Genomic DNA, 22,781 nt, shown 5'->3' with positions numbered 1-22,781 from the left:
TTTCTACCTGGTCTACAAAATATTCAATTACGCTTGAGAACTGCAGTCCTATTATCTTAGCTCTCCTTTAACTCAAAATACCATTTTTTATCATATGTCTACATAAACTAACTAGAACCTTGCTATCAACAGGTCAAATTCTCCCAGTACTTACTTTTCAGATTGTGACTTTGGAATAAGAACAATCTTTCTTACGTAGCCAATGTTAAGAGTTATATAAGAATATATAAAATAATTAATACACTATTTTATACTTGGAGATCTAAGGTGAAGAGATCTTTACAGTCTCAAACAAATAACTCCAAGACATCTGCTCTCATTCTCAATTCAACATTCCAAACAAGAGACAATATTTCGTCTGAAAGTCATCAAACAGGAGGTAGCATTTCCAACTCGCCAAGTTAATAATGGGTTTTATCAATGGTCATAATTTGGTGTTTAGGACGTTCCCCAACCATATTAATCTTCTGTACCTATCAAGGATGAACAAGTCACAAGTAGCAACTTTGCAGACACATGATTTTCAAGAAAAGGATCTCAGAAGACAGAATCATAAAATTAACCTGGATTTGTAAGTGCAATAAAATGTATTTTTGTAAGACACTGTTCCACTGTGAATATTTAGTTAATGCCAGAGACTTATCAACACTCTTTTTCTCAAAAAATATTTACAGCAACAGTATCTCAAGAAGACAATCAGTTTGCAGTCCTATATGGACCTAATAAAATGTGTGAATAGTTTTATACCACTGCACTCAATTTTACAGTTCCTAAAAGTGTTTTGGGACATCATTCTCCATATGCTTCTGGCTTTGTCCATTTCATTCTTTGGACTGATTTTCTTTGGGAAACTAAAAGAGTTCATTGCTTTTCGCCAAACACCACACACACGGAAAATTACTTTTTTTTTTTCATGTTGTGAACAATATTGAGATGTATCCCTTGTCAGGCCAATCTTCAGATGACGATTCGTCTTCCTCTGAGGATCAAGGAAATAAGTTAAAAGAAATGGTAGGTATATTATCATTTACTCTTATTAGCAGTCTCAGTAGTGTTTAGACTCAAATCTCTCCAAATTGCAATGTAAGATTACACTACATGTAGATTTTAAGACTTCAAGTTACAGACAGAAGTTTTTATTACAGCAGCCAAAATCGAATCTGAATGCTTATTTTTATTTCTTTACACTACCCAAATCAAATAACTTTTGTTGGGCAACAGCAGACATTCAGCTGAGTCAATGAACATATTTCAGACAGCTGCTTCCTATTTGTGAACCTAAAACTATTTTTGCTTTAAGAAAATGCAGGTTATACGAAGAGAAGTAAGAATCAGGATTCAAACAAACAAAAAAAAACCCCAAAAAACAAAAAAAACCTCCCATAAGGGCCTTCACTTTTTATTTTTAGCACAGTTCGAGGATAAAACAGTAACTTAAAATATGTATATAATCTCATTTAGCCAAAACAAAACTAATAGATGTTCCTCAACCACATTTTGGGCAATTAGCATAAAGTAACAAATTATAAAAACAACCTAACATCAATTTAACAAAAACTCTCAGATGGGGCGCCTGGGTGGCTCAGTCGGTTGAGCATCCAACTTCGGCTCAGGTCATGAACTCACGTTTCATGAGTACGAGCCCTGAGTCGGGCTATGTGCTGACAGCTCGGAGCCTGGAGCCTGCTTCAGATTCTGTGTCTCCATCTCCCTCTGACCCTCCCCTGCTCACACTCTGTCTCTCTCTTTCTCAAAAATAAAAATTTAAAGGGGCGCCTGGGTGGCTCAGTCGGTTAAGCAGCCGACTTCGGCCCAGGTCATGATCTCGCGGTCCGTGAGTTCGAGCCCCGCGTCAGGCTCTGTGCTGACAGCTCAGAGCCTGGAGCCTGTTTCAGATTCTGTGTCTCCCTCTCTCTGACCCTCCCCCGTTCATGCTCTGTCTCTCTCTGTCTCAAAAATAAATAAACGTTAAAAAATAAAAATAAAAAATAAATAAAAATTTTTAAAAAATTAATAAAATAAAATAACCTCTCGGAAAATGTTAGGCAGGAGGCAAAGAGATTGTTGGTGTTGACAGTGGGCAATTCATTGGCTGTCAGTACCTACAATTCTTCAAATCTCCAACCTCATCCACATAGTATATCTTAAACCATAAAATAGTTATTAATCACTAGAGTGATGACTCCAAGATCATCCTCTCATTAAAAAATAAACTTCCACTCAGGGCACCTTGGTGGCTCAGCCAGTTAAAAGCGTCTGAGCCTTCGTTTTGGCTCAGATCATGATCTCAGTTACTGAGTTCAAGCCCCGCACTGGACTCTGCACTGACAGCACGGAGACTGCTTTGGATTCTCTCTCTCCCCCTCTCTCTGCCCCTCCTGTGCTCTCTCTCTCTCTCTCAAAATAAATAAACTTTAAAGAAAAAATAAACTTCAGTCTACTATTAACAAGAAATTCAGTTGTGTACTAACATTTCTGCAATGATCTACAGATATTAAAAATTTTCTAGTTAACTTTCATTGAAAACAAATTAAATTAACCACAATTCTTTTTCTAAATATTCCAGTTTATCCTATAATTTTTAGTCTAGGAAAGTGGGACATTGATTACATTTCTTGTAGACTAAAATTACTATTTGGTAGGAAATATAATCTCTTACTATTTGTTCTTCATTGGTATAAAACATAATATGGACCCAAGTTTTGTCAACTGACATTTTTCTCTAAATTATCAGAGAAGAGGGGTGCCTGGGTGGCTCAGTCGGTTAAGCGTCCGACTTCAGCTCAGGTCATGATCTCACAGCTCGTGAGTTCAAGCCCCACGCTGGGCTCTGTGCTGACAGCTCAGAGGCTGGAGCCTGCTTCAGATTCTGTGTGTGTGTCTCTCTCTGCCCCTCTCCCACTTACACTCTGTCTCTTTCACTCTCTCTCTCAAAATAAACATTAAAAAATTATTTTAATAAAAATTAAAAAAAATCAGGGCGCCTGGGTGGCTCAGTCGGTTAAGCGTCAGACTTCGGCTCAGGTCATGATCTCACAGTCTGTGAGTTCGAGCCCCATGTGGGGCTCTGGGCTGATGGCTTGGAGCCTGGAGCCTGCTTTGGATTCTGTATCTCCCTCTTTCTCTGCCCCTCCCCTGCTCACACTGTCTCTCTCTCTCTCTCTCTCAAAAATAAACAAACATTAAAAAAAATAAAAATAAAACAAAATAAAATAAAGTGAAATAAATTATCAGAAAAGAGAATTTTCCTACAGGCTGTGAGAGAGACATAACTGAGCCAAATATATAATAATATCTGTATCAAACTCAAACTCCGGTGTATTGACATACAATTATGTATATATAAGAATATGCATGAATAGAGTCCTAATTTGGATCCATCTAATAATTCCAAATAAAGGATAAAAATCAAATCAGGGATAAAACATTCATCTGTTCTCTATTTCCATGCTTCGTGAGCCAGAGCAAAGAGTATTAGTGGCCAGATAGGCCTGGCCATGGATTTTTACCACTACTTGCTGTCTAATTCAAGGGCGTCTGTCCATTCATCTATAAAAGGAGGCTAGTACCTACTTCCTAGGATGGAAGAATAGACACAGATAATACGGGAAACCCCTTCAGAGTGTCTCACATATGCTGTAAATAAAATATATTTTACATATGCTTAGTAAATATTTTTTTAAAAAAACATAAATGAATGTATTTTCTTCCTTCTTTAAGTCCTTTGGTACCACCTCACCCCCAAGAGATGATTAGAGTAGCTTCTAAATGATAATCCCCATTTCCAAACTAATCTCTATCAGAAGATTTATTCATAATCATGCTTTGAGCCTCTCACTCTCTGGATCCAGACTCTTCAATGGCACTTCATAGTCTACTCTCAGAATGTAATTGTTTAGGTTGACACTGACATCTTTTTTGCCCCCTCCCTGCCTCTCCTCACTCTCTCTCTTCAGCACAGACACACACAAAGACACACATACACACAGAGACACATGCAAAATCTGGCTCCAAACTTCCTTTGCCTTCTCTATGTCCTGTAAGATGCATTCAGGGCCCAGCTACTGGCATTTGGGTACTTCTTTGCATCTCATTGCTTGCCCAGAGCACCTTATTTAAAATGCTCCTTCTCTCTCCCTCTCCATGATCCTGGGCAGAATAATATCTACTTCCTCCAAATTTCTTAATTTCCTACAGCATGAACCATAACTTTCTTGTGACCCTCTTCTATTAGTGTCTCAAATGACTGTAGTAAATCCATGACTCTTGAGCTCTTACTGTTTTAACCTCCACTCCAGACACTTCCACATCATCATCAATCATCAGTAACCTGTTAATTATAGACAATTAGTCTTCAGTATAAAGTCTACTGAAAATCAGATTTAAATCCTATAACTGGTCCACAGTTCATCCTCGCTGTAACTATAAACTCTCACTGAAAATGAGGGGGTGAGAAAGGGTGGGTATCCCTTATTGGTCTTTGAAGTTCCAGAGAAATGTACAGGAATAAATAGGAGAAAACAATCCATCACGATTTCACCATCCTTACTAACAACTAAGAGAAAAGAGCCAGAACCCTTTAATGAAAAGGGTCTTTGAGATCATTTAAATGCAAATAATTACCAACAAATCAACAAAATCTCTGGCACAGTTTTAGAAGTTTGAAGCAAAAAGAAACATACTCAAATCGATCCTTGAGTAAGCTCCAGTAAGAGCAGAAGAAAGGCTGTCTTCATGAGCTTTAATCCGGAGAGAACAGCTGACTGGGAGGGAGACTCCATTTAACGAAAATCAGACCCACTCCTCCTGGGTGTGGAGATCTACCTCTCTGACTCAAGAGGTCCCAAGCACCACCTTCCCTAGGTCCCTAGTGGTTCTTAGTAATTGGCAGGTTGTTAATTGATGAACACACAATACAGGGCAGCTTGAGACTCACAGAAACTAACACTGCCATCTGACCAGTGTTAAGGGTTAAGTAACAGCAAATAACTATAAATGGATGAAAACAGCAGCCAAGATTCCTCTAAGCTCAAAACAAACCTTAACCTAAGGGCAATGATGCCATCATTCAAATGAGACAAGGTGCTTGGCTAGCACAGGGAAAGGGAGTGAAGTGTCCACTGGCTAAGCACAAAAGAAACATACAGATTTTGAGTAAGATTTGGTGGGACAAATACACACAAAAGAAAACCACATTTAGTGATCTTTAACAACACTATGATGTCAGGTGAGCTTCCCAGAGGAGTCCTGATTCCTCAAGGCAAGAAGAAACAAAAAAAGTGCAGGTGCTCCACTTCCTTCTCCACTATTTTTACAAAAAAAACTTGGTGATTTATTTTTCGGGTTTAATAAAACCTAGTAAAAGCCCTTTAGAAATGTGAATTCTGCAACTAAGATAACGAATGGTAACATACTGGGAAATTAACTTCGGGAAAACAGACCACCTCTGCTTCCTCAAAATTACAGACCCATCTGAACATTTCACTGTTTTCTTAGCCAGATATAAACTACCAGGCAAAATGAATATTGTTATTCCAGCAACACCTACATTTGAGCGAAGTTATTCAAAACTATTTTTAAAGTTGATATTTTGTATAATTACATGTTTAATTACACAAAGCCCAACTTTGAGCTTACTTTTACATGAATTACTAACTTTGCTGTATAACAGATAAAACACAACAGTAAAACTTAAATATTTAGTTTAAAGTTTATTCTTAATGCAGCATCTAAAAATGCCTCTTTCAAGTTAAGTCCATTCAATGCAAAATCTGTAATAAATGTACTTCCTAGCTTCTGAAGGGAAATTTTATATCAGATGTTTATATGTATTTATACACTTTTTACTGTACTAAAGGACAATCCATTATTAACACAATAGTGTATTATTAGTATTTGCTGGAACTTAATTATTAGAGAATACACAGTTCTCTTTCAAGTGATATTAAAGTAAAACAAGAATACTGAATGAGTACTGTAGGTTTCCTGAAGCACTTTCAAGCCTGTCTAAATTAATAAAATACTAAGTGAATTAGTATTACAAAAGAGACTTTTATAACTGATCGTTTAAAATATTAATGTGAATACTTAATAGGTCAAACCTTTTACATTAATCAAAGACACAATTTAAGACTAGTTTAGAATGAGTATTCTATCAGTAAAGTCTTCACGTCAGGTAATTTCTCCCATTTTTCCCTTATAAGCATAAAAGGATGTTTCCTTGCATTCCTGAGGAACAAAACATAATCTGTTCCTCTAGAGATAGGATGGTATTAACTGCTTCTTTTGAGAATAGGACATCTGGCATAATATGTTTTTGTAAGAGTTTTGTCAAGTAAGCAGTTAGGAGGGGTGAATTATCACAGATAGTCTGGCTTCTTGTTTTTCATGGCTGGAGAGCCCAGTAAATCTCGAATCTTTTATGTGTATGGAGGCTGGAGGCAGGTGGTTAACCACTGGGCTCTCAGTAATAAGTAATTTAACATTAAAAAAAAAAAAAAAAACAACACCCTACAAAGATTTTCTAAATTCCAAATCTGATTTCTAATTATGTTAATGCTGTTAAAAGTAAATCCTTCATTAAAGAAGTTTTCCTCCTTTTTCCTTTCTTTTTTTTTTTTTTTTTTTTTTTTTTGGTTAGATAGACAATTCTTCTCTGGCCTATTCTCTTCTTAAAATTTGCCAGAATTATGTGGGATTTTTCACAAAGCAGATTCATGACATTGTGGAAATATTACATTATTTTGTGTTCCTGAATAAAAGTCAGAAGGAACCTGCTTAATTTTAGTTCATAGTCAAACACACAGGTCCAAGACCAGAACCCTCAGGAGGGACTGGGCAATGTTTACTTACAATTTATAGAAAGCAAAGACAGAATTTGTGCCCTTCTCCATGTAGTCTGCTCTCTGGTGCCCCTGGCCTTTGATCCATGGAGTTCAGAGGCAGTCACAAAATGAAATCTGGACAAGTAATACATTTAGAGTCCCTGCAAGAGCTATGGGAAGTCCGAGTGAAAGCAGTGAGGGGATGAGTTCAGGCCCTCACTTGCCATCTATGGGAAGTTGGGACATCCCTAGCAGAGAAGCCACAGGAGAAAGGAATGGTAAACGCTTCTGCTAGCACCAGATGAATACACACTCACTGCCTCCAAGGAAAGGCCCAAGAGTAAAAATCAACACTGACTCAAAAATGGTAACTGAACTATATGAGAAAAGACATGGGGTTAAGTTGTACAGCAAATAACAAAGGGTAGGACAAACTGCCCTGGACACAGTTTGGGGGTTGAAGGAAGGGGAGGAAGAGCAAGAGTGTGCAGGAGTCTAGGTTGTACACTGAACAATGCCTGGGCAGCCTGGTGAATGAACCTGGGAAGTCAAAGGCATTCAATATACTTTTACAAAGAATGATAAATGTAGTCTTTCTTTAGAACAAATCAACCCTAAATAACAAAGAGAGGAAAGGAAAGTTCGACATATGCCCCACCTGCTGTGGTTATGGGAGACAATAACTGCCAGGTTGCTGTGACACAGTCATGGGCCTAAAGCCCAGTAAGGTAGATGGATTCAGGCTTTGGTAGTAGTGCCTAGACATCCAGAGAGAAACTAATTTCCATTTCAATTGAAGAGAATACAAAATGCTGGAGTCAAAAGGAATCTTACAGATCACTGGTCTACCATTCTCATTTTTCCAAAAAACCAGAGTGAAACTCAAGGAAAAACAACTACTTATGGTCTAGAAAGCTACCCAAGGGCAGAACTGTTTTCAGTATGCATGAATTTTGCCCACTGCTTTTGGGGAAATTATTATTGCTAAGCAAGGAAAAGGCATTTCAGTGCTTTTCAGGCATTTACACCATTCCTTTCTTCATTCAAGAAATATTTAATGAATAATAAACACTAGGCACTTGGCTAGATCCTGGTACACTCCTGGAAAACCTCAGAAAATGAATGTGGCTGATAGAGCAACCAGTCTGACAACAGGCAAAATATGGAACTCAACCAACTAAAATTACAGACCACTAAGTGCAAAGTATAAGGTTGGAAGAACTATAATATGAAAACAGGAATGGAGTGGAGAAGTATAATCAGATACCAAAAGAACCACTGGCTGAGAAAAACAGAAGTGGATGAGGGACAGAAAAGGGGAAAGAGTGGCCAATACAAGTAGAGCCAAGTCCCTGAGCTTTGGGGACTTTTGCAATGCAGAACCAAACAGGTTAAGTCACTGCAGCTTGCATACAGTCTCTGTGGGTCACTCTTTCTCTATCTCAACTCGATTAAGGAAAAAAGAAATCAGTAAAAGATGTGTACGTTTATTTCTCTGCCCCAACTGTCTTCAGAAGTCAAGAACAGCTAACAATTTTCATTTAACGTAAGAGAACACAACACTGTTATGATGTGGTTTTCTTGGGAGAATTACTTAGCTAGCAAACACACCCAGCTATTTCAGGGTGTCTGATTCAAGTGGGTTTGAGAGAAGGTACAAGTGGAAAACTGTGACAAATAAAAGCAGCTGCCGCGAAGGATAAAACTAATTAAGAAGGGAGGCTGGTGCCTGGGTGGCTCAGTCAGTTGAGCATACGACTCTTGATTGTGGCTCAGGTCATCATCTCACAGTTTGTGAGATTTGAGTCCCATGTTGGCTCCATGCAGACAGCACAGAGCCTGCTTGGGATTCTCTCTCTCCCTCTCCCTCTGTCCCTCCCCTACTCACATGCACTCTCTCTCTTACCCTCTCAAAATAAATAAATAAACAAAAAAATAAAAAATAAAATGACCATCAAAAGAAAGTGGATAAATAAATTGTATTATTTTCTGACAATGAAATGTCAATTTCTGTCAATTTTCTGTCAATGTCAATTTTCTGACAATAAAATGTCAATTATTTTCTGTCAATGAAACTGTGATCATAAATGAATTACAAGTATAAGCAAGGAGGACTCAAACATGATGCTGGGCGGCAAAAATAGATGTTCCATCAGAAAACAGGATATTGTATTACTGATATAAAATTCAAAAACAAGGAAAACAATGTAGGGGATACGTAAATATGTGAAATAACTGTAAGGAAAAACAAGGAAGTAATAAAGTCAACATTCAGGACTGGGAGGGCAGGGGGAGGGGCGTGATCTTAAAGAGAAGTAATGGAATCCATCCAGGCCAGGAGCAGCTCTGTCTCCTAAGTTGGTAGTAGGTAGTACTCAGCTATTCATGTTAATGTTATTGTCTGTATCTTCTCCCAATGTTATAAATATTCCCTGTATATATAGCATTTCTGAATACTATGGGGTTGCTTCTATTTTTAAAAAGTTCTCAGAAATAACACTATATTTAAGAAACTATTTTAGGGGCGCCTGGGTGGCTCAGTCGGTTGAGCGTCCGACTTCGGCTCAGGTCACGATCTCGCGGTCCGTGAGTTCGAGCCCCGCATCAGGCTCTGGGCTGATGGCTCACAGCCTGGAGCCCACTTCCGATTCTGTGTCTCCCTCTCTCTCTGCCCCTCCCCCGTTCATGCTCTGTCTTTCTCTGTCTCAAAAATAAACATAAACATTAAAAAAAAATTTTTAAAAAAGAAACTATTTTAAAGATGCTTTTTAAGTGTCTGTAAGTAACAAGAACCTAAAATGCATTCAAGAATTTATAAAATTACTTAATTCACACAATAGCTCTGAGATAAATATTTTCATCCTTAGCTTACATATGAGGAAACTGGTATTCAGAGTTATGAAAACTGCCCAACATTACACAGCTAGCAGGAGTGGTATTCAAACCATATCCAATTCTGAAAATCATGGTGTGTCTGTAGGTAAGACTGTCTAAAATATATGGGCAAAAATTAAATTTTAATACAAAAGCAACTTGTTATAAGGGTTTATGGTTTTATTTCATCTTCATGTTTAAAATGCATCCCTAGAAGTGCCTAGGGTGGCTCAGTCGATTAAGGCTCCAATTCTTGATTTCGGCTCAGGTCATGATCCCAGGGTTGTGGGACTAAGCCCCGCATCAGGTTCCACACTGAGCGTGGAGCCTGTTTAAGATTTTCTCTGTCTCCCCCTCTGCCCCTCTCCCTTACTTACACTCTCTCTCTCAAAATAAAAAATAAATAAAAATAAAAATAAAAAATTAAATGCATCCCTAGATTACATTCTAATGGCATGTACTCATTTTATGTCATAGGGTACCTCTTTATTATTTCATAGTCACAATTTACCCTTAAACTCTATAAATTCTAAAACTGGCAACAGATACCACTTATGTTTATGGAAAGTCTCAACTAGGCTGTACTTCTTTTCATAACTTGAATTTCTCTAAGAAGTTGAAGGCAAGTCAGCTGTTGGTAGGCTATAGCTTAGCACTCTTTATTTTACTACCCTCCCATCAGGGATTCACTCACAGGCAAGCCAACAGGCTGGCCAAGCCTCACAGAAATTACTCACTTCCACCCTCTCTTCCTGTATCTTTCTTCCAATCCTACTTTATTTATTTTTTTTTTCAACGTTTTTTATTTATTTTTGAGACAGAGAGAGACAGAGCATGAACGGGGGAGGGGCAGAGAGAGAGGGAGACACAGAATCGGAAACAGGCTCCAGGCTCCGAGCCATCAGCCCAGAGCCCGACGCGGGGCTCGAACTCACGGACCGTGAGATCGTGACCTGGCTGAAGTCGGACGCTTAACCGACTGCGCCACCCAGGCGCCCCTCCAATCCTACTTTAAACTCATGCAGGAAACCTGAATAGTACCACCTGGTTTTCTCTACTCCATCAAATCTGGGCCTGTGCAGCACACATACCACACCACTCAGCTATGCAATTATTTGTCAGCTTTTTATTTTGTTGTTTTCATTTGCATGTGTGTCTAGCCTGCAAGGACCACTTAGAAGAGATTACAGATCTATTTTTTCTCAGCTATGCCCTAACTCATTCTTCTTTGCCCAACATATCACCAACTGTGCTCTGTAAACAGTAGTCACTTAGTAAATGCTGATTGACTTACTACGGTAGAACAACTCGCCTCTGGTATTTCTCAATATCCCAGTGAATCCTCCACATCTATAAACATGCTGGAGATGATACCAGGTACTGCTAGAGGCTTGGGGTCTTCCTGAGGGTGCCTGGGACAAGAAAAACACAGAGAGAGACCAAAGACAGTCAGGAGAAACACAGAGAGAGGAAACATGGAAACAAACAGAGCACGGTGTAAGAGGAGCGAAAGAGTCAAGAGTTACAGAGAAGCTAAGCAGCCAGAGACACTCGAGAGACAGGGAGGAAGTCAGCAATCTCACTTTGGATTGGAAACTACATTTTTGGTACTCTACAGTGTGTAATAGGTGCCCTCATGTTACTACATTTATAAGATAATCATTTCAAAGTTATTTCTAAGGTTTTTCTGAGCTTACATCATTATCTATTAAAATTTGTCTTTACAGTCTCATCTTTGGAGACACACATACACAGACACAAACACCTAATCCTCAAAATGACCCAGCTGTAAATAATATATATATTTACTTTTTCCAATTCTCCAACTTAGAAAATGTTTACTCCAGAGGGCTAAAGTGACTTGTTTAAGGTCATAAGCAAGATGACAATTGGAGCCCCAATTCTTCTGATTCCAAAATCCAATGCTTTTTCTGATATCCCACGTTCTCTATTAGAAATGAATCCTGTACAGGGGTGCCTGGGTGGCTCAGTCAGTTAGGCATCTGACTTTTGCTTTCAGCTCAGGTCATGATCTCGCAGTTTCATGAGTTCAAGCCCCATTTCAGGCTCTGTGCTGACAGCATGGAGCTTGCTTGGGATGTTCTCTCGCCCTCTCTTCTCTCTGCCCCTCTCCCGCTTACAATATCTCTACCTCTCTCGAAATAAATAAATAAACTTCAAAAAAAAATAAATCCTGTATAAATCATATAAATCCAAACTACACATTCAAAATAAAATTTTCTTTTGAGACACTGAGCTACTCAGTTTACTCACTAGGACACTACACCTCAGTGCTTCATTTATTTTAAAAATCTATCAGAAAAAGTAAGTCAAGATGAAACTATATCAGAATGATAGAAAATTTCAAACAAATTAAGTGAATTAAGTGAATGGCCACTTGATAAAATTTTAACATTTAAAAAAGGAGCTAGAGTTAGTTCATTTCTTTTATAACTTGGTAATTTCAAAGTCTTAATGATTCAACACATTTCAGCTGAAAGATCAAAAAATGCTCCACGTTTCAATGAATTCTTAGATTTAAATACTAGTAAGCTTGCCTCAAACTTATTCTCTCATGTCTCAACTGAAGTCTATACTGCATGCAATTAGATTTCAGTGTACTACAGTAGAAATGATTTAGGGGCATCTGGGTGGCTCAGTTGGTTAAGTGTCCAACTTCGGCTCAGGTCATGATCTCATGGTTTGTGAATTCGAGCCCTGCGTCAGGCTCTGTGCTGACAGCTCAAGGGCCTGGATCCTGCTTTGGACTCTGTGTCTTTCTCTCTTTCTGCCCCTCCTCTACTCACGCTCTCTCTCTCTCTCTCTCTCTCTCAAAAATAAATAAACATTAAAAATGTTTTTTTAATTAAAAAAAGAAATCACTTAATGCATTATTCTTTCCATTACTATTGCTTTAGTATTTTCTCTTGAGGGATACTTATACTCTTCTAAATAGTCATTGCTTCTGAAAGCAATGTAATTGCCAGAAAGCTCCTCTGATACAAGGGTATGCATGTTATTGGATTTCACAGCAAGACAAGATAATAAGAATACAAAGAAATTTCTATTTAATTGTGCATCAATATATTTTTCTATGTTCAGCAATTTTTAAACCAGAAATTTTCAAATGAGGCCTAAAATATAGTGCTGCTCTGCCCTCTAGTGACTGGCTAGGTTTTGCTGACAACATGCTTTTATTTATTTTTTAATTTGCTTTCTAAGCAATACTTAGAATTTTTTAATACATATAACGGCTGCTTTTTCATAACATGGACAGTGAATAAAGAGTACTAGTCAACGTTTCAGATACAGCTTGTGCTTTGAACACAATGTAGGAAAGAGATACGATTTATTTTCATAGGGACGATACACCTAAGCATTGCCAACCAAAAAAACACAAAAGCAAAAACCACACATACATTAATATAATCTACTCCAGTCCTTATTCAGATTTTTATGCAATTTATTTAGAAAAGTCAGAAAATTATACTCCTGTCAGAAACTTCACAAATTTCATAACTATAAATCCCAAATTGGTTAATTTCATTATTTGGGAGACTGAGATATCAACGTGAGTAGTACTACATACACCACACATAGATGAACAATTTTCTACTAATTATAATAGGGCAAAAATATGCTGAAGAAAAAACTATACTGAACATCATTTACCCTTCATTGTTCAAGTGGCACTTTAGGATTTTCCTGAATTTCAGTGTTGTCATTAGGAAACTGACTATCACTTTACATGGAAACATTAATCAAGGATCCAGGTAAGACAGAGTTATACAGACTCTGTATTCTCAATTCACCCAAATATTTCAATGAAAGTAGGTATTTTTCCCTCTTAGATTCTCTTGCCATAAACTGCTTGCAAAGAAATGATGCATTTCTAGAACTGCATTTCTATTCTAATCCCAAACATACTACTTTTACACACCTATGTAAAAAATAAATATTACATCTGTACACATAAATGTAAAAGGATACCTGAGTATGTGAGAATAATCCCCAGACAGTATGGTGGTGTGCTTAAGACACAAACCCTGCAGCCAGACTGCCAGAGTTTGAATTCCCACTGTGCAACTTATTAGCAGTGTGACCTCAGGCAGATCACTAACCTCTCTGTGTTTCAGTTTCCTTATCTACAAAATGTGATTAGAAGAGACACCTACCAATAGCAATATTTTATATCTTGATAGGTACTTGGGTTACACAGGTGTATGCATTTATCAAAACTCAGAGAATGTACATTTAAGATCTGTGCACTTCACTAAATGTAAATTTTGTATTAACAAGTTGTAAATGTTGAACTGTATTCAATAATAGGTATGCTGAAGTATTTACGGAGGTGTAGTGATATCTTTAGTTTACTTGCAACTAAGTCAAAAATGAACTGATGATGGATAGGTTACAGATATGTAATAAAATAAGTATAATTAAAATGTTAACAGTCAAATCTAAATGGTGAGTATATGAGTGTATAATGATGTTTGAAAAGTTCATAATAAAATGTTGGAGGAAATAAATCCACCTCTCATAGAGCTGATGTGAAAATTAACATATATACATAATGGCATTAAATACACAGAAAAGTACCTGATAACCAATAATGGCAAATGGCAATATGTTCAAGCAAATGAAAGTGATCTCTTCTTCCCTACTTGGAGGAAAAGGCTAAGAAAATAATGAGAAGTTGAGCCCCCACACCAGAATGAATTGTTGCCATCAAGGGTGTTACATATAGCTCAACTTTCAAGTAATTCACAACACTGCATGGGCCACGTAGAGAACATGGTCTTGAAAGTCAGAAAATGCTGATTTGAATCTTGGCTCTGTTTTTAATTAGCCAAAAAGCTCAGACAATTTCAAGATTCTAAGCCTCAGTTCCCTCCTACAGAAAATAGGAATAATGATAACTACACATGTCTAGAGTCACTGTGAAGACTAGAAAAACTATATTCTCTCTCTCACACACACACACACACACACACACACAACAGAAGGAAAAATGCAAATGATGACAAGTGGAGTTTTCATCATTAAATCATTACTGGCAATTAGGGTGAGTCTATTTTCTGCAGATGGAAACAAAAGTGGTTACGTATCAGATTCTAACCTAGAAATTTCATATGCAGGTGGCCTACTACTCTGAAGAGCTTTCGACAGGATCTTTATTAAACCGGTGGGCCTTATTTAAAGCATCACTGTACTTAGTGTAAAAGAAGAGCTGGCAATGACAGGGAATTCATTATTCATCCCTCTGTAATGTCAATTATAATATAAGTCCTACAGGAGAGGCATTTATAAAGTAGTTTGCTGATATTTTAAAGAAAGTCACTTCAGTGCATTTGAGGAAATGATATTAGCACCTGGATAAGTTTTGGTTTGAAATAGTCTAAGGCAACATATTTAAAGGAAAGAATATTAAAACTACATTTACAGAAGAGGAGTTCCATACTCCCAGGGAACAGAACTGTAAGTCATTATAGATTACTCCATGAAAACAGTGGCTCAACATACAGTTTCAGCTAAAAAGACAATCAAGAACATGTAAAACAGGGGATACTGGAAACACTATACAAGTGGCTTCTGCTGCCTTGACCAATCTACAAAAACTGCTTTCCCCAAAGGGCTCCTGAATCACCCTAAACCAAACACTGGGGCAGTTAGTGTTCTACATTTTTCAACATTTTTGTTGAAAACTCTTCCCCATCTTCTTTGGTACTATACTCTCTTGCTTTTCCCACCACAGATCTGATTCCTTTTCTTTCCTTTAGACTTCTCTTAACAGAGAATAGGTGGGTGTTTTCCAACGTTCTGTCTTAACCAGCCATATTTCCTACTTTCACCAATACTCAAAGTTTCAAGCTCTACCTCTCCTAAGCTACATTTATCTTTAGCTTGACTCTCTCCCAAACTCTTACCAATTTATAACTACATCCTATACATAATCCCATGGATATCCTCTCTGCATTTCAAATCCAATCCATTCTACACTGTACCCACCCCCTTCCCCAAATCAGTTTCTACCACCATCTCTCTCCTGGTAGCAGTACTGTCTGAACACCCACGCTTAAATTAAAAACCTATCTCAACACCCCCACTGCTTCCTTCCCTCTTATGATACCCTCTGCAGCCTCAGCACAGGTACTGTCTGTTGCCAAATCCTACGGATTAGTAATTTGGTTCAAGCGACAAGACAGGATGTGTATTCTTTGAGAAACACAGTGAAAGCTGAATTTATAAGCATGAAATACACACAGACACACATACACAAGCTGAATAGTTGGTACCAAGCGTTTGAGAAAATCTTCATTGAAGGAATCCTTAAAACTGAGTATCTATTAATATTTGCCCTGCAAATTGGAAAAAAGACTTATTTGATTTTGTGAGTTGAATACCTCAATTTAACATTTTGAACTACATCCAGACAGGGTATAACCTTCATGTCTCTCACAGTGGTTCCATTTACAACATGCAAACCCTATCAGAAGAACAACTTCTTCTTACCTAGGATTTGCTAAGTCCCTTAAACCAATCTTTCCAATGCCTACCTCTTTTCCCTTCCAATCCATCCCTTTTAAATATCACCTGCTCAAAATTTTCCAGTGGCCCATTTGCTAAAAGGAGAAAAAACAGTAAACTTACCCTGACATTCAAGGTTCTCTTACATTTGGCTTTTCTAGGTTTTCCATTTTACCTTTATACACAGCCCATCCCAAATGGCAAAAGGGGTCTATTAGCTTTGTCCAGACTTCAGTATTTTCCCCTGTAGGTAGTCTTACTTAGTTTTTCTACCTGAGATTTAAGACCTTCCTCAATTCTTAATGAGGTCTGTCTCTCTTTCCTGCTTAGATTTCCCCTATTATCATATTGTAACTCTGACATTGTCTAAGACAATAACTTGCACGTAGTAGTTCCTAAATACTAAATAGTTCCACGTAGCACTAAATATTTATTAAACAAACAGAGGAACAGAAAATATATTACTTTATCTTTTACACAAAACATTTTTTCCAGTAAAATTACTGAAGACCGTTCAGGCTCTAAAAAGAAACAAAACAGGGCATCTGCGTGGCTCAGTTGGTTAAGCGTCTGACTCTTGGGTTTCGGCTCAGGTCATGATCTCACAGTTCATGAGTTTGAGTCCTGTATTGGGCTCTGCGTGGACAGTGTGGAGCCTGCTTGGGATTCTCTCTCTTTCCCCTCTCCCCCTGCTTCTCTCTCTCTCTTTCTCTCTCTCAAAAATAAATATACTTTTAAAAAAATTAAAGAAATAAGACAGAGCTGAAGAATGCATGAAGACATGCTCATAGATGGGCTAGAAAGGTTTAGAATTTTAATATACACTAATAATTGGAAAAGTATATAGTAAGTCTATAAAATTCATGGTTTTTATGGTTAGAATGTACACATAATCAACTAGGAAAAGGCAAAATTGCTATAAAAAGACCACAAACACCTAACACATTCATGTTAGCTTACAGAACAGCTTTTAGAAGGAATCAGGTATTTTCACAGATACTAAATTATCTTCAAAACAAGCTTAGATCTATCAATTACAGAAATATTCAAAATTAATAAATATGTCAATTATATTCAAAATTAATCAGTATACCTACTGATATTAGTGACAAAGACCAAGTTGTATTAGTTCATGCTCATGTGCATGAAAATTATTATGAAGTGAGTACTTTCACAGAGTTAGCACTTTCTGCAAATGTAGAAAAATACTTGCTTCTCTTGGATCAATTAATTGTGAAATGTTAAACCAGTGACCTAAAAATGAAGGGAAATTTTGCTTCTCTAATTTATGAATTAACTAGCAGAGTTAACTCATGACTGAATTAGGTATTTAAATTTTTAAAATGTTTTATAGTTATCAGGTTCAGAGAATCAATTTATGAAATGGCTGTCATACTTTAAAAGCCATTAAGAATTCATAATACATTTCGTTGTCTTGCTAAAATAGTATTTGAAAAAAAAAAGTTTATAAAACTTTACTGTAATACTTAAATAATTTATTTCAGGTAATAATTGTTAATACCAAGAATATAAAATAATAATAATCCTAAAGTAACTACAATCCACTTAATGATAGATGACATCAATATTTTCATATGCTTGAGTTTTGATTAGGTTTTAATAAATTGCAAAAAAAACTGGGGGAAATCTAAAAATCAAACCTCTATCACATATGACTGTGTAGAAAATATTTTAAAGTATCTAACCATATAAAGCACAAACATTATTCTTTCCTAATGATTCAAATCAAGTCCATCCTGTATTCAATAAAGACTTCCAATGGAATAAAGATGCGTACACGATGAAGCTGGACATTTCTTTTATTGTGAATGGAGACAATAAAATGCCTGAAATTCAATTTCAAGGAATGGTTAAGAAGCCAAAAAAGTCAAATTCCACTTTTTACTTACTGTCCATTTTGAGAACAAACACATTTTCTCAACAGTGCCTGTCAAGTTCTGGATTGGCATTGCATCTTCTGGCATTTTTAATCCTCACAACAACCTTATAGATCAGTATTCACTCCATTTCACAGATGAACCTAGGTAACTTTCCCACAACCCAATCACAGTAAAAGCAGAGTCAGGTTAGTCTTGAGTCCATCTGAATCCACAGCCCTCGTTTCTAAGGATCAAGCTACAGCTCAAACAAACAAAAGTGACACATTTAAATCTGTCTTCCATAAGAAAACCTTTAAGTTTTTGCCTATCTATATTAATCTCCAGGAAGCAATAGTGAGTATTTATGCAGTTGACAATCTAGAGGCAAGAATAAGAATGTGTATAAGCAATATGAAGTAAAACTTCTAGAGTATTTTTTTCTTAGGCACATTATAAATTCTAATGTATGAAATATTTTATTACAATAGAAATAATCCATAAAAAATTCTAGGATTGTGATGATTAAAACTCATAAAAAGAGACAAAACTGGTACACCTTTACCATCAACAAGATAGATTATAAAAGCCTTATTAGAGAGATTTATTTTATGTTCTCTAAAAAGCGAAACTCTTCAGTGACTACTAAAGGCAACACCTACCATTTTAAGAGAAACAACTAACGTTTCAAACCTGAAAGCTATCATTCCTTTAAAAAGGGTTCACATCACCAAATGAATTGAACGATGAGTCATATGCTTCCTCAAACAGCGAGACAAAACCACTGCTACAGTAAGACCTTTGTTATTTCACAAGGAGATGGTCTGCGGCTACTGATTTCAAACTTTACCATTGTCTCTTTTACATTATCATGTACCTAATGTGAAGACTTGGGAACTCTAATTATGCTGAAAACACAGTAGGTATTCAAAACTATTTTGAGGGCATGGTTCAGAGTTTCATGTATGTGTCCATCCAGGTGGTGCCTGGATGGACAAAAGGACATACACGACTCTGTGCATGCATGCACCTCACATTTTGTAGGTTTCAGTGTCTCTCTAATCTGGCAATTCTTCATTGGAATTAGTGTGGCAGAACTGAGAATGTTTTAGGACAGTGTTCATCAGATAAACGGTAGCCTTTTATTATTTAAGCCTTCTTTAGAGCCACTTCCTCCCCGTGCAGCTGGCTCTCTCAAGAAACCTGTGCACTGTAAGTGCCTAATGGCAATGTTTAGTGCCTTAAAACATCACCTGAAGTGGACCACTTCGGCCATGAAGAGACACTTGATAATAAATGGTCTTACAGTAAATGTTAAGGAACACTGAAATAGTTACATGATTTAGCTGCTTTTTAAGAATAGTAATGGCAGAGGCAGAACAACTGCAAACTAAACTAAGCAAATTGTACAAGTCTATATAAAACCAAGACACAACATTCTTATCCATCATCTTCACAGATTAATTCAAATACAGAAATGCCCTAAAGATAAACACCACCACTGCCCTCCCCCCACCCTGCAAGAATAAAACACCTAACTGTGGACTTCAGCTTACATTTTTGGTATGTATTAACTGAATCCAGGTACCATACACACAGCATCTCTTCAAGCCCCGTTGAAACAACTTCCCTCCTCTAAATCTCAGACATTCACATGCATTCCACTCGCAGGGCTGCTGATTGACTGTTAGGGAAGTACTTGGTAAAGGTCTTAATAAACCCTTGTTGACTCAATGCATGCTATAAAGGAGTCAATAGGCACCCAGAAACTTTCTGCTGCTCATTTTAAGTTCTTCAGCCCTTTTAACATTTATTGATTATAGGACTAACTGCCAACTGAAAAGCACAGAGAGACTTTTACTTTTGAAGAATGGCTTAATTCTCCCTCAATCTAGACTGGGAAAAATAATTATCTGCAGGTAGACCAGGGGATGCATATTAACACCAAGTTCAATGAATATAGGGTCAACAAAACATGAATTCTGGTAATACTACTTTATCAAATGTTTACTAAACAAAACAACTTCCATATGCCAAACACTGTTTCCAGATTTGGGGGATGCAGCCATGAACAAAAAGACTCCAGTGTAAAACTAAGTTCCTTAGTTTCTTGAAGAGGTTATATGAAGAAACTATATGCATACACTCATACATACTTACTACTTACACTTAAATGTGTACGTACAGAATATCCAGTAAATGCAGTATATATTTTACACTAAAATACACGGAAATTTTGACAAGTATGTTATGAGAAATTTGGCACCATTAGATCCATTTATTTTCCTGGGAAAACACACTTCTCTATAATAGAGATCAAAGGGAATACCAATGTCAGGATAAAAATACTTAATTTAGGGGTGTCTGGGTGGCTTAGTTGGTTGAGCATCAGCCTCTTGATTTTGGCTCAGGTCATGATCCTAGGATCATGGGGATTCATCCCCACAAGGCATGGAGCCTGCTTGGGATTCTCTCTCTCTCTCTCTCTCTCTCTCTCTCTCTCTTTCCCCCTCCCTCTGCCCTCTTTTCCCCACCTTCTCTCTCTAAAACAAACAAAAATTAAATTAAAAAAATAAAAATTTAATTTATTCCTGACATTTCAGGGAAGTATTAATGCATGGAATGAAGTCATGCCTGAATTTATACTGTCCTTAACTAGTAAATACCATAATCAGTAGACTAATTTTATTGTTCAGAAGAAATATTCTACTAAAATGTACTGTATACAAAGCTTTTGAGTTTGAGTCATTCTTGTAAATAGTTTTAGAGTGAAATTGAAATCAAAAGTAGATAAGAATCAAGGGGCACCTGGAAGGTCAGTCAGTTAAGCATCTAAACCTGGATTTCTGCTCATGTCATGATCTCATATTCATGAGATCAAGCCCCAAGTTGGGCTCTGTGCTGACAGTACGGAGCCTACTTGTGATTCTTTCTCTCCCTCTTTCTGCCTCTCCCCTGCTTACTTGCACATGTGCCATGTAGTCTCTCATAAACAATCATTTTTTAAAAACTTTAAAAAAATGGGGCGCCTGGATGGCTCAGTCAGTTGAATGTCCAACTTCGACTCAAGTCATGATCTCACGGTTCATGAGTTTGAGCCCCGCGTCGCGTCAGGCTCTGTGCTGACAGCTTGAAGCCTGGAACCTGTTTCTGATTCTGTGTGTGTGTGTGTGTGTGTGTGTGTGTGTGTCTCCACCCCTCCCCTGCTCACGCTCTGTCTCTCTCAAAAACAAACATTAAAAAAAAACAACCTTAATAAAAAGTAAATAAGAGTTAAAATACCTTTCAACCAATTAAACTAACATCCACAAAATTAGACCACTGCTCAATGGCTTATCCTTTAATCTATAAATACACAAGGTGAGATGATAAATTTTATAAATCAATTTAAAATTATTTTTACATGAAGATGTTTAAGTCTCCGAATTTTGTTTCTTTTGATTAAATTTTGTTTTAGATAGGCATCAAATCATCAGAAACTGAAATTATTCAAGAGATACAATAGGTACACTTACAATAATTCAAAAATAAAACTAAGAGACTTAGGTGGAGTCTATATCAATATCCAACAAGTAAATGTACTATTAACCCATAACGAATCTCAAACATCCACCAATTGATTTATCTAATAGAAAAGATACACTACATATAGAAAGAAAGAAGTACTACACAGATGGTCAATGAATTATATTTAGGCTATTATTTGAGAAATCCTAGCAATCATTACCTGACTTATGAGCTGATATCAGAGGAAAGGAGAGAAGAAGAAGGAAAAAAAGGGATAAAAAAGGGAGTGAGGGAGGTAAACAGGTAGATATAACAGGTAGACATAACAGATTTAGGACTTCTTGACTTCTGTTGGCATTACTTTAAATACACAATCTTTTCTTTCCATTTGCCAAAATCTTAAGTATAGCTAACTCCTGATCAATATGTGCGTCCACATATACACAAAATTGTTTTGATAAATACAGTGCAGTACTGGAAATATATTTTCTCTCCCTTATGATTTTCCTAATAACATTTTCTTTTCACTAGCTTGCTTTATTATGGCATATAATAATTTATTAATATATTTATTATTAAATTTTAATAAATTAAAATTTATTATGGCATATAATACATAAAACACACAAAATGTGTGTTAATTGACTTTATGTTACAGGTTAAGTTTCTGGTCAACAGTGGGCTGTTAGTAGGCAAGTTTTTGTGGAGTCAAAAGTTACACGCAGATTTTCAACCTGCAATTGGTTGGCGCTCCTAATAATGGCGTTATTCAAAGGACAACTCTACATGCCATTTCCCTGTTTGAGTTCACAAACAACTCAAAGTAAAAGAACACTGCCTAGAAAAATGTGAATTGGCTTGATTATAGTAAACAGAAATAGGTATAACCCAAAAGAGTAATTGAGTTACTCTTCATACTAATTTTCAAATATATTCTATTCCTATAACCAATGAATACACATGGAAATCAACTTTTCAATGATGTAATTCCTCCATTACACAAATCACTCTGATTTTCAGTTCTTAGACTTGATTCTTTCACTTGTAAGAAACTCATTTTCATGCATGGTGACTTCAAAGTGGAAGAAATATGAATTCAGTGATTCCAAATGTCTCCCACCTCAAAGATACAATGATATTTTTAGGATTTTAAACTGTAATAAGTGAGGTT

The 22,781-nt window shown here is 36.8% G+C and overlaps 1 protein-coding gene across 6 annotated transcripts in view; it reads right to left on the bottom strand.

Moving 5' to 3' along the window:
• The window catches only part of BBX (BBX high mobility group box domain containing), a 283,503-nt gene that overhangs the window by 143,640 nt on the left and 117,082 nt on the right, over window positions 1-22,781 (bottom strand). For 2 of the 6 annotated variants that reach the window (XM_049628125.1, XM_049628127.1), the window contains exon 1: window positions 10,993-12,155. The exons of 2 other annotated variants lie outside the window; for them this stretch is intronic. The gene's annotated coding sequence lies outside the window, so the exon portion shown is untranslated. Of the gene's footprint in view, window positions 1-10,992; window positions 12,157-22,781 lie in introns of those variants that run through there. 2 more of the 6 variants (XM_049628124.1, XM_049628126.1) reach the window with 2 other exon arrangements.

The sequence above is a fragment of the Panthera uncia genome, chromosome C2 (genome assembly GCF_023721935.1).
Source record: "Panthera uncia isolate 11264 chromosome C2, Puncia_PCG_1.0, whole genome shotgun sequence".
NCBI classification, from domain to species: domain Eukaryota; kingdom Metazoa; phylum Chordata; class Mammalia; order Carnivora; family Felidae; genus Panthera; species Panthera uncia.
The sequence above is the reverse complement of the archived record's forward strand: the minus strand, read 5'-3'. Positions and strand labels throughout refer to the sequence as shown.